The sequence below is a fragment of the Diachasma alloeum genome, unplaced genomic scaffold (assembly GCF_001412515.2).
Source record: "Diachasma alloeum isolate Michigan unplaced genomic scaffold, Dall2.0 Dall_scaffold_00651, whole genome shotgun sequence".
NCBI classification, from domain to species: Eukaryota; Metazoa; Arthropoda; class Insecta; order Hymenoptera; family Braconidae; genus Diachasma; species Diachasma alloeum.
This window is the reverse complement of record NW_021680783.1, coordinates 356,450-370,182: the sequence shown is the minus strand read 5'-3', so window position 1 is coordinate 370,182 and position 13,733 is coordinate 356,450.

Here is a 13,733-nt window from a genome sequence, read left to right as displayed (position 1 = left end):
ATGAAGTGGGTTGATATTGGATAGAAACTAATATTGACTATCAATATGATACACTGTTGGAAAAAAAATGAAATCTCATGGACAGTTGACTAGTAATTTTCAGGACAGTGTTACTGAATGCAATTTAAGGGAAAAAAAATCATAAAATTTCAGATTTCACTGAAAATTCCATGAAATTCCAAAATTTTGAAAAGAATGAAGACGAGAATTCTTAAAGTGATTTCAATTTTCAATGAAAACATCAATATTCAGTGCGAAATTACCCTGAATTTCCCAATAATTGTAATTCAAGTATTACAATTATTGGTACAATACAATTATTATTATTACAATTATACAATAATTGTAATTCAAGAATATGTTTATCGGAATTTTCCAGTTTTATATTAATGTTCAGGGAATAATTGAATTAAAATTTAGTGTTCTCATTGGTTTGTCCCCGAAATTCATAACTTTCAATAACGAAATTTCCTGAAATTTCAGTGGAACTTAAAAGTCATAAAAATTTATAAAAAGTGTACTGAAAATTTCAGCTAAAAATTTTGAACAGTCTAGAAATCGCTGGACTAGTACTCGAAAATAGAGAGTCACCTGTATAGATGAAAATTAACGATCAAAATTTGTTCGGTCATTTCATGCTTATGGCCAATCGTCATTTTTTTCTGATCTTATGGTCAGGTTCTCGTCGCGCTAATGACCAGTCATGGCGGTGGTAATTGACGGTCATTTTACCGGTCATTTTGGTCACTCACATCTTTAATATTGACGACCCAAACCTCAACCTGTGGTGAAAGCTATGAAGATAAATACGCAAGTGATAGGCGCTATGTGATGAGATGGTGAACCCAAACGTTCTAGGTAATTTCGTCCAGAACATTTAACCTTATTTGAACTCACTTGAATGTTCAATCGTCCGAATTAATACCTCCCCAACAAACGAAAATTCATCGTTGCCAACTGCTTGCGAATCCCTAAATCGATCGGAGTGCTTGAGCTTGGTATCTCGGTAAGTCACGGTTATATCTTGATTTCCTTCTGACTCCATACTCCAGTTCTATCCGGGTCTTCTGAAATATAAATGTGATTTAATCAAATTCCACTACAGCGAATCCGCTTCCACGTTCACTCAACTGGCGCGTTGAGGAACTAAGCAGTCAGCGGTGTAATATGGAACATCGATATCTCCAATAATACTATTATCACTCACTGGACGATAGATGGGATATTGATACTAACGAGAACAGAATCATCTTCATCATTTCCTGTACAGCTCGGATGAGAATATTAGAAGTGTTCTTTCGTGATACTTTTTTTTCTTTTGAATGGAAGCATCCATTCGATTTGCAGTGTATTCATCAAATCCAAAATTTCCAATTTCATGGGTCAGGATAACTAATTTTGACTTCAGAAATTCGCATATGCTACTTTTGAAAAAATAATTCTTTAAATGAATCCAATTGTGATTTAAAATATTCTTTCCAATGCCCGCCTGACCGAGTTCGATAATGAGATTGATCTGATGTTGAAAAATGTTATTTTAAAACCAATATTCAGGGAAAGGTTGAACATTTTAATGTTGCAATGAGAGAAAAACAGCAGAGTTCTCAAACAAGTCTTACTTGTGTCAAAAAAATTGTTTGTTAAAAATGAACAAAAAAGGATTTTTTGTGGCAAACATGCGAAATGTGCGTTGAGAATGAAAATTTTGATCACAAAAATAGGTTTCGTCTTTTCAAAAAAAGTTCATTCTCTGTGCAAGCAAGGAATGTCATTTCTAGCACTACTTCTTCATTATTTATTGATGCTCTTTTTATATGAACCGAGGGATAGTAGTTTATCGTTTGGGCTATTCAATAATCACAGACAAAAAATGAATTCTTCAATGAAATGATAATAACGATATGACAGCAATCTTGTAAATTGAGGACAAAATCTTTCTTGATAAACTTTCTTCTATAAAAGATATTTTTTCCTGAAAAGGCACTGTCTTATATGGACGATCCGCCTCTTGAGCCAAATATTTCGTTGTTGTTGAAAGCAGAGCAATTTATCATGTTTGAAACTTTCAAATTCGAATCAAACAATTATTTTTTTGGTAATTTTCAACTAACAATTTTGTTGGCTCAAACAAGACTTGTTTGCGAACTTGTTTTTTTTTCTCTCAACGTTCGACAATATTGGTTGCCAACGTTGAGACAATGTTGGCTGCTAACGTCGGGGCAATGTTGAATTCAATGAATCATTGAATTCAATGTAAAATGCATAATAATAGAAATACCATTCAAAAGCAAATTGCTAATTTGGTAGCAAAAATATATTGCCTATGCTGTGACGAAAACAATTTCCCACTTGTAATTTGAATGATTCAATAACATGAGACTCCTATTGCACTAAGAGAAAAAATTATTTTTACCACATATCCATTTACTTGAGAGAAGTATTTATTTTTTCAATCCCGTATTTATCTGGTCAAGTCATTCCCAGGTAATTTTCATTAAATGTCAATTATAACAATTATATTGGCTCTAGACGATGACCATGTTAATTATGTCATTCAGTGAACTACCTCGATAATTATAAACATTAACAAATTAATCTAAATTCTTCCCACCAGAAAATAAGAAATTTAGAAAAAATGAATAGTCATTGGAGGAGTTCATCCAAAGTCATGTGCAATATAGTCATCCTCTAGAGCAATATGATTGACATAATTGAAACTGAATCAGGCTTGCCTGAGAATGACTCGATTGGAGAAATACGATTTTGAAAACATAAATGCTTCTCTTACGTAAATGAATATTTGGAAAAAATGACATTTCTTCTCAGTGTGATCGTAACTTTTCACAAAAAAATTTTTATATTTTTCCTTGTGTCATCACGGACGTTTTTTTTAGTGAACTGAATATGAAACTGTTCAGCTGCTCCAATGTTATATAATCTAGACGCCCAGGAGCTGTAGCCATCCATCTTGGGTTAACCATGAAAAAAGATTCATAAAGAAGTCTCGCGGAAGTATCAGAACGAAAAGAGCCCTTTTATTACATGCCAAGTACGATTTCTGAATATCAAAACCTGAGTACTCCAGTTTATTCTTCCTTCAGGATTTCTTTGTTTATGTAAATGTGGTTGTGAGGAAGAAAACATCGATCACGTCCTGTAGCAATGCCCGCTGTACGATGATCCCAGGCAAATCATGCTCCAAAAAATTATTGATTGTAATACTCCGAGACCTTCAAAATTATCGAATATTTCCCGATAGCTTCGTTGCGTAGCAACCAGAGGGATGAGTTTTGCAAGATAAAAGTCACGAGCGCCAAGCGCGAGTCGCGATCGGAATGAGTTCTCTAAAAAAACCATTTCGATCGCGGATACGCACGGAAACTTGAGGGAAATATTCAATGAATTTTGAAGATCGAGCTGTATTTGGAGGAGAATTTCCTTCCTCCGTGGGTTCGACCAATCCGCGTGCAGTGGGTGAGGTCACGTACGTCTTACACGACCATCTCGCAGAAGTAAAACAAGCAGGGGACAGCGAGCATATGGCAGCGCACCATGTGACAGTGAGCATGTGACTGAGTGATGTCTCATTTTTTTCGCCATCAATACATCGATAGCGGGCTTCCGAATGGTCTGAAATATTGCAAAAGTTTATAGCTTCACAATACTAACTGGCAGCAAAAATTTCAGATGATTACTGCCACCTCCATGGGTGCTATCAAAATTCCAATGTTTCGAATACTTCGTATGAGCGCGTATACATATACATGTCCAAATTTCAAGTTGATATCTCCTTTTTTGCGCAAGCTAGAGTGGTTACAAAGTTTTTTACAAAAAAACGGAAAACGTGAATATCTCGAAAACTTTGTATGAACGGATATATGTTTTGATTGATTTGGATAGAAGGCATCGAAACGAATATTTTGAAAACAAAAAAATCGAAATCGGTCCACTAGTTTTGAATATATTTGCGGCAAATGACTTAAAAATCGTAAAAACCTGCAGCCGGGGAAATTATCAGTGTGCAATGTGTCACGTGACCAGGAATACCGCACTCTGATTGATCAAAATCAGAATTGAAGAAATTGTCGAAATAATATCGACGTGAAGGTGTCACATGATTTCGAATACTGCACTCTGATTGGGCGAACCGAGGACGGAGGAAATTCTCAACAATAGTATATTGTGCACCAAAGGCGGCAAGTTAGACTTTCCTGACGAGTGGGTTGGGTGATTTCTGAAGTGAAAAAAAAGGCGAAAGGCCTTTTCCGTCCCGGCGGGCGCAAAGTTACATTTCCCTCCCGCTTCGCGGGAGGGAACTCTGACTTTGCGTCTACGCTGAGACGGAAAATCGCGTTCTAACCACAGGAAGTAAAATAAAGGACCCTCGGCCGCGTGCGTACCAAACTCGCCTTCGGCTCGGCTGGTAATTGCACTGGCGGCTGAGGATCCTTTATTTTCCCTCCCTACGTTAGAAATATACTATTTTTTATCACTTTGGGCATCGCCCAACTTTCTCATAGGGAATATCTGTCCGCCCGGTGCACATACTATTTTTTTATACACTTACCGGAAAGTTCGTTCTTCTACTAAGAAGGACAGAAAGCGAGTACTTTCCTCCCTAGGGAGGCTCTTTCCGACCTAGGGATTTACTTTCCTCCCGCGGGAGGGAAGTACTCACTTCCTGCCCTTTTAGGGGAAGGAAAGTACGAACTTCCCGGCGACTGTGTACACAGAGAAATATTTAATAAATAGTATATTGTGCATCAAGGACGGAAAGTCATGTTTTCCCGCCCGAGGTGCACATGCTATTTTTTAACACGCCTGTAAAGGACAGTTCGTATTTTGCTCTTTGATGAGCGGGAGGAAAGTGAGTACTTTCCGCCCTAGGGTGGAAAGTTGCTTTCAAGGAACTCCGAGGGAATACCTTTGCACCCGAGGGCGGGAACTACTCACTTTCCTCCCGCTCATCAGGGAGCAAAGTACGAACTTTCCGTGCAGGTGTGTGAACAAATTACATATCTTTTCCGTAGTTCCGGAGTGAAATTGTGGTTATAGGAAATTTTACGGAACTGTCACGAAATTTTTCCAGAGCGTTCCGTAATTTTTACCTGAATCTCCTTTGAAAAATTACGATACCATCACCTCAATTTTCTGAGTCGATTCCTTCCCAGGTCAGAATTACATAGGCTGACGATGAGAACAAGCCTGTATGAGCCCAGGGTTGGCGAAGCTCAGTCATTCAGGCATGAAATAGGCTTGGTTTCATCGTTCACTTGAGCTTCAAATGACGATGATTAAANCAATTTTCCGCCAGGTTATCTAATCTACCCCCAGACCAGGCCTAGAGCAGCCCTTTGTGCACGAGGCTACATAATTATTATTATCCTTATCTATAATTAATTAATCAATCGATNGATATCAATAGGGGAGGGGGGGGGCAAAACGGACCAACGGGTCAAAACGGACCAACGGGGCAAAACGGGCCGGGGGGCAAGTTTGAGGGGAATCAGAAAGAAATCCAATGATGCAGACAATGTTCCATGCATTTATTGTGAAAAACGTTTTTATGACAGTGGTGGGGAGTGGATTCAGTGCCAGAGTTGCAACGGTTGGGCTCATTGTACCTGTGCTAACATTGATGAAAATGCAGGACCCACGTACTTTTTTNGGGATGAATAATTAAACTAGTGATGATAATAATTTTTTTCCCATCCACTGTTAATTAACCGACAATCACATTCACCAACAACGCTTAGCAACAGTGATGTACGGTCCGACCGCACTCTCTTTCATAGGTTACTCTAAATTCATAAAAGGGGTTATGAAGCAATAAGAAATTGTTTATACAAATATCTGTAAACAATGCTCCAGTTTATTTAGCCGAANCCTGCGAGGTTTAACTGGTTCACAAATAGTATCTGGCGTCTAATTCCATCACCCACCGACCACCNTACTCTAAATTCATAAAAGGGGTTATGAAGCAATAAGAAATTGTTTATACAAATATCTGTAAACAATGCTCCAGTTTATTTAGCCGAAGCTCGATTGAGCCTTTAAAATATGGTAATTCAAGGTTGCAATCAAGCCTTGGCACCGAGCCTCGTTCAAGCCTTGCGGACTAAGCCTGAAACGAGGTTATCATTTTAGGGCTGAAGGAGAATTGATCCAAGGCTGAGCCCCAGCCCTGATTGAGCATTTCTGAGCCTTGGTCCAGGGCTTGATGAGCCCTGTTTCTATTGTCAATTCGTACCTGGGTTGGTCCAGGGCTTGATGAGCCCTGTTTCTATCGTCAACTTTTACCTGGGTTAATCGGTGAGCGGATTGTGAGATCCGTAATTTTTACGGAACATTTCTCTCCGTGTAAAAAAAAAAATTTTCTCCGTGTACTCCGAACACATATGTTTTTAGTTACTTCCTCGTGCAGCCATTTACTATTTTATTCTGTGCTTAATTATTGTCACGACATAGAGGATACGGAAGGAAGGGACGGGATTATACATAGTCGTGTCATCACAAAGGTTTCTGGCCGTGTCACAGTTCACTCTAGGTAAATTACTAGCTCGTTTCACTTAAACCCAGGGAAGCGAATTCTGTATGCCTGAAGGTTACTCCTCTCCCGTGATTTTCAGGAATATATATACTCTCTTATATCATTATTAATAATATACATGTCTGTGGGAAATGGAATAGAAAAACACTCCGTGCTCTGTCAGGTGAGGGGAATGAAGTTTGATGATGGAGAATGGGATAGAAATGATGTTATCACAATGTAGACGATGAGAATATGTGCCGCGAGATAAATGCAACCATTGTACTTTTGATAATGGGGTATTGTGGTAGTCTTTATGTAATGGTAACAATTCGTATTATTACATGTATATTATGTTGATAGGGGGTCCTGCATTATGGTTGAGATTTAATTAATTAAAATTCGATGGAGGCTACATTAAAGCTCTACCCTCAGGGGGTTATTTTTCAAATAAGATTTCATTTCCTCCGAAAATCTTGCCATCCACGTAATTTTTCCGATTTTTCATTGTGACACCCATTTTTAGAGAATTTCTTGAGTGATTACGGTGAACCAGGGATGGCCATCAATATTACAATTCTTCAATATTAAAAGAATTTTCGAGTTACATTGATGAAGGTTTGAATATAGTACTCATCGGAATTTGAAAATAGTAAAATAATTGAAATCTAAATTTCCGATTGATGATGAATTAAATAATTGATAATATGAAACTGCAAATTTTCTATTAATTAATACTAATTTCGTATAAGGAATTTTCGATTAACTAAATGATAGTCAATCTTTGAGTATTTGAAGTAGAAATTTGAGTATTTAACCCCTATGTACGGGGTCGATACCATGCATCGACCCATGAAAATTCCAAAACTATAAAAAGTAACTCAACCAAACCAATAACAACAGAAAACGGAATACTGTAGCTTCAATTACATATCGGTTTCATTTTTTTTCCGTTGATTAGAAGTCATCGGATTCTAGTTGTATTGAGCGTACAACATGCCTGGAAACAAAAAGGCCCCGTCCGTGAGGGCTTTAATTGATGATTAAAAATTGAAGGGTGATATTAACGGATCAACTACTTTAAAATTTCACAGTAATTCTGATTTATGGCTATCCCTGTTGTGAACAATAATTTATTCAATTTCACACTTGACCCTCGTTCGTTTACACTGTTAGAAGTTTTTGGGAATTTCATGGAAGATATTATTGTAAATCTCATGAGAGTGACATTGAATCGGATTTAGGGACAAAATGGTTATGAAATTTCAAGTTTTAAGTAGAATTCACGGACATACATGAGTTTTCAGTGGGAATGAGACGGAAATTTCACAACTTAATTGAATTTTCAGTGGAAGATGAATATTCAGAAACAAAATGTCCTTAATTTTAAATTCTTCCCTGAATTGTCCTGATTTTTCAGAATTTTCATAGAATAATTGAACTGAAAAATTAAGTATTTCATTGATTTCCAAATCATTTAAACAGAAAATCAATGGAATATTAAATTTTTCAATGACAAGAGTTCAACAAAAAAATCTTTTGTTGATCATTTTTAACAAACGATTTATTTGGCACAAGTAAGATTGGTTTGAGAACTCTGCTCTTTTTCTCTCAGTGTGCTAATTTTTTTTTATAAAAAAAAATCAACAAGTTTTGAGACATCGAAGGTGTCTCTGACTTTGATAAATTCAGATACTTTTAATGTTTGAAAAATATCTACAAAGCTATCCCGAAAGTGTTTGAAAAGTATCTAGGAAGGAGCTTGAAATTCAGACCATTTTTACAGTATCAGCATTTCGCCACGTGTTTGAGTACATCTTTCGTTGAATTGAACCGTAATTGATGAATAACATAAACTTGCAAATACTTTTAAACAAGGGAAATTATTCACCAGATCAAAGAAACCGTTTCTTATTGAAAAAATATGATCTCAGTTCCGCTGAGATGAAAAAATTTGATAATCAATCCATTTAAAAATATTGATGTACAGCGGGGCAGAATAGGTGGCTCAATCGTTCCAAATACTTCTGAAATTCACAACTAGGTCTTGAAAAGTTAAATCATGTTCCGATATGCAAAAAAGTTCCCCGCATATACACGGAGAGAAAAGTCAGAGAATTTTTGTGGGGAAATTTCGGGAAAAATTCTAGTGCTGCACTAGAATTGGGGCGCAATGTGCCAGCACATGAAAATTTCCCCTCCGGCACTAGAAAATTTGTCGTTTCATCACGAAATCTTCTTTATCGGCAAACGAAAAATTACTCGACAGACAAAAAAAATTTCCCCGGCCACAATTTTTGTTTTTTTTCCCTTAATTATTCATTAATAACATCAACGTTATTTAAATAAATGTACTACAGTATCAATAAAAATGAGCCTTAAGCCAACGAATTATTTTTATAGATTTTTTTAATTTCATTTGTTCCACGATTACAGGGAATTACATTATCTTAAAACGTCATCACTGAATAATGTCAGTAATTTTCAACAATTTCTACGACCGGTTGTTTCACACTTTTTTTCCCACAAATTTGATATGGTTAATCACACTTTCAGAGAAAAATAAGCCCAATAATCCCTGATTATCACATAATTCTGCAGAACACGCGCTAACGTTACCCGACGTTGAAGACGTCATTTGTAAGTCTCCACTCGGGACTCCCGAGTGCAGCTGTTCGACTCACTTCGGCGAGCCGAACGTTGCCGAGGTCGCGCGGACACGTACGAGGATAGGAAGAATGGCAAAAATTCTAGTGCTAGCACTAGAAAAATTCTCCAACTGCACAATAAAATTTCTAATGCTACCAGGAATTAATAAAGTTTTTCCCACAATTTTCTACGGAATTCCCCACAAAATTGACACACCGGGAAATTTTCTAGTGCCAGCTCGAGAATTTGTCTCGTGCTTCTTTGCAAAAATTGATTAACTTACAGCAAAATTTCCGTGCTGATCTAGAATTTTTATTCTTATTTCGATTAAATTATGGGAGTTCGGCAGTTTGCGCCTCATTTCTGGTGCCGAGCACTAGAATTTTCCCCCGACTTTTCTCTCCGTGTATTTCTCTCCGTCACATTGGATTTTATTTACAATTCATGAAGTGAGTAGAAAATGGTGTAGTAAAAATCACAGAGGCAATAAAACTACCCCGTAGAAACCGTAACCGAGCGCGTACCGGGATTTTATTTTATTTTTCCATTACCTAGTTACTTGCATTTCATTCACATCAATTTCTGTTGTATTCAAGAATTTTAACGGGCAGCCCTCGTTTTCAATCTGAATATGAGGGTGCACTGGTTATTATTGGCGGGCCAATATATTCCGCCGCACCCAGTCCATCAGCTAATTACGTTTCCACCTACACTAATTTGCTTTCATAGTGATTTCGTTATGTGAATAGTTCAGAGAAAAAACTACATTGAATAGAACTTCCACTACTGATACAAAAGGCTTGAAGATGCAACCTCATTTCGTAAATAATATTGTAAGACTAGGATAGCTGGTGGTGCCTAGCATCTTAAGGCCACTATTTCCTCGAAATATTCAAACAAATTTACTGCTCAAAGTTATGAATATTTTTTAAACCCGAAGCACATCGATCTTTATCATCGCTTCCTGGAGATGAATGTGCTTTGATTTTTTAAAATATTGATAACTTTTAGCAGGAAATTTGTTCAAAAATTTGGAACTGTTACCTCAAATAGGAGAAAAAGTATGGGATTAATAACGAATTTTACTCCGTCGTCCCAGGAAATTTATCAAACGTGAGGGTGATTCATACAGAAACTGTAAAATATAGCCTATATCCCATCAAAATTTATCCCAGTGAACGTGAATAGGGGAGAGAAGGGCAAAACGGACCAGGTGGGTAAAACGGACCGCAGGGCAAAAATAACCCCTAGGGTAAAACGGACCACGACAGAAAATTAATAATTTCTGTTTTCGCTTCCGAATGGAGCAAATTCGAAGTCATTTGTGGTTGGAGGTGATTAGCAAATCTGATGAAATTTCGGTTCAACGACACTTGCTGTCTATAAAACCCCTGTGACGGTTTTGATCCAAGAAACTCACTTTTTTAATTGAACACATTCAGTGTTCCAGACTTGAAGGAAAGAAAAAAAAAAAAAAATTACCAATTTTCTGTCAGTGGTCCGCTTTGCCCTCTCGGTCCGTTTTATCATCCCGGTCCGTTTTTCCCTACCCACTTCTAATCGCCCTAATTTTTTGTATAATTTTTCTACAACGGAGAATGATTTTTACCGAACCCGGTTGGTAAAAATTCACTTCCGTTCGTCCCGATGACCTTCAGACGGGTATGAAACAAGCAATTCGCTCCCGGTCAGGGAAATTTGACTAAATAGGAGAATCATTTTTACATCTACAGATATATTTTTTTACGTAGAAAACCGTAAAATATCCACTAAAAACCAGTACTTTTTCACTGAATTACATTTTGCTCCACGATTACCCTCCGTATAGTAAAACTTGTCATGATTTGCGAGGTAATTTTTATCCAATTTTTCACTCTCTGTAGGTTATCAGGTAATGATTATGTCACAAGGTCTTAATTTGAGACATTAAAAGGAACTCAATTTCAGGAGTTCAAGTGTTTTAAAAAAAGTACAATCGTGTCTATTGCAGACACTATTTTTTCCAGTAAATAGGAAAAAAAGTGTAAGATTAATAGTGAAATTTACTTCGTCATCCCGAAAAATTGACTAAACGTGAGGGTGATTCGTACTGAACCTGTAAAATTTATCCTGTATCCTCTCAAAAATTATCTCAGTGAACGTGAATAATTGCTCCAATTTTCGTATAATTTTTCCGTAACGGAGAATGATTTTTACCGAACCCGTTTGGTAAAAATTCACTTTGTCCGTCTCCATGACCTTTAGACGGGTACGAAACAAATAATCCCTTCCCGGTGAGGGAAATTTCACTAATCAGGAAAATAATTTTTGCATCCACAGATGTACTTTTTTAACGTAGAAAATTGTAAAATATCCACTAAAACCAGTTTTTTTTTACTGAATTACATTTTGCTTCACGATTACCATTCGTATAGTAAAACTTGTCATGTCCTTTCGAGGTAATTTTTATCCAATTTTTTTTCTCTCTGTAGGTTATCAGGTAATCATTATGTCACAAGGTCTTAATTTGAGACATTAAAAGGAACTCAATTTCAGGAGGTCAAATGCTTAAAAAAAAGGGCAATCGTGTCTATTGGAGACTATTTTTTTATAGTGCACAATTCAATATTTTTTTCATTCAACTTAAAACTCAGCTCCGCATATTGAATTCACAATCTCCGTGGCGCCGATAAAAATAATAAGCCTTCTGTACATGACAGAAAAGAGGGACCGCATCTTAAACTGTCCAGATGATCATCAAAAAATGTCAGAGGCGTGAGGAGCATCCGCTCTTGCGTCCCACCAAAGACGTGCATTATTCTGATCAGCCCCCTGAAACTAACCATCGCTAGAGATCTATAAATAATCCAAACACACGGTTCCACTTGAAATTTTTACAGCGTGTCAAATTAATCTTCTAGCATCGAAAAAATTCATGAAACATGACCGCGAAGTTTTTTATCTGAAACGGAGAAAAAAAAAGACGCGACAATTGGCGCCTGATATATCACCACATTGCTAATCCTCTGTTTATTTTCTGTGGCATGTATCTTGCGATGAAACTATACTAAGGCTTGTGAAAAATGGTTCTGGCACGAGCGGAAAAGTAGAGCTGATTGGGAGAAATGGGGAGAATTTGGAGGAATGAATCTTTTTAATCATCATTTCGAGTTACAAATTAGAGGGTTTCAGGCATGTCAAAATTGGTAAAAAAAACGTCTCGATCGATAATAATAATAGATAAAGAAATATACGAACAAAATGCATTGTAGAAATTTTTCAGATATCACAACGCGTTTGAATTAATCGAAGAATCTTAGTACTCAAGACGATGTCGAGTACACAGAGAGAAAAATTCAATAAAAATTAGCAGAAAAAAACGTAAAAATTATGTTTCGAAACGTAATCCGTGAGTGAAGTAAAATTCAATAAAAAGTGTGGGTCGGAACTGAAATTGTACGAATCGCCACGAGAATTATACGATTTGTTCCGTAAAAATTAACCACCCGTCTGATGACTCACCGCTATGGGGACAACAAATCGTTCCGTAATTTTTCTCCAACGATTGGGAAATTTTACTGAACGGAAGTAGAAATAACTCACCACCCGAGTCGAATATTTGATCCTCGTAAATACTCCCAAGATTCATAACTCCTCAGGAGTTAGTAGTATTAAATCGGAGCAGATTGGTCTCTTTTTACGTTGTTCTCAAGTCCTCAGTAGTACTGAGAACCTCGACTTATGTGCATATACGGGAGTTCTTAGGAGTACGCAAGATCCATACAAAGTCTGAGAAGGCCTGGGGAGGCCTTCATGATTAGTTCCTATAGAGCCTTCTCAGTCCTCCCCCACCTCACCTAGTTGTTATTCCCCCACCTCACTTGGTTAGTCCTCCCCCACCTCACCTTACTTTTTGAGTCGCATGTACGAAAAAATGAAATAAAAAAACCTAGCACCTTTTCCGGAAAATTCCGGTGTATTACTATCGACATTCTATTGCCAATTGTATCTATTGTTCGTTAACTTTATCAGAAAATTCTTCACTTTTTCCGCTTGTTTATGGTTGACGGAACTGTTTAAGGGGGGACCGCGATAAAATTTGAAAGTTGCAGCGAATTGTCTCTAGCATGTAGATAACTCTAGTACTTTTTTTTGTATTCGAAAAATGAGAAAAAATCAAGTCAATCAAGTAAAATCTAATGTTTAAAATAATCCCCGTACCAGGATTTTTCATGGATTGACGTAAGTTTCAGTTTCCATGTACATAATATATGTGATGAAAACAATATCTGATTTTTTTTTTAATACAAAGTTTTCGATGTTTTCGATTTTTTTTCTCAAAATTGGTAGAAACAATCGTATTTTATTATATGGAGAGCAAATTCAAGGCTGCAACGCACCAATGAACTCCTTTTTTTTCAATTTTTTTTTGATCCTTACGGCAGTTTCAGAAAATCAATGATCAATAAAAGGAGGTTAGGCGGTGTTTGAGGTGAATTTGAGAGTGAATTTCTGTGGTTCCCGGTAGCTTAGTCGGTAAGAGTGCCCGGCGCGTATCTGGGAGACCCGGGTTCGA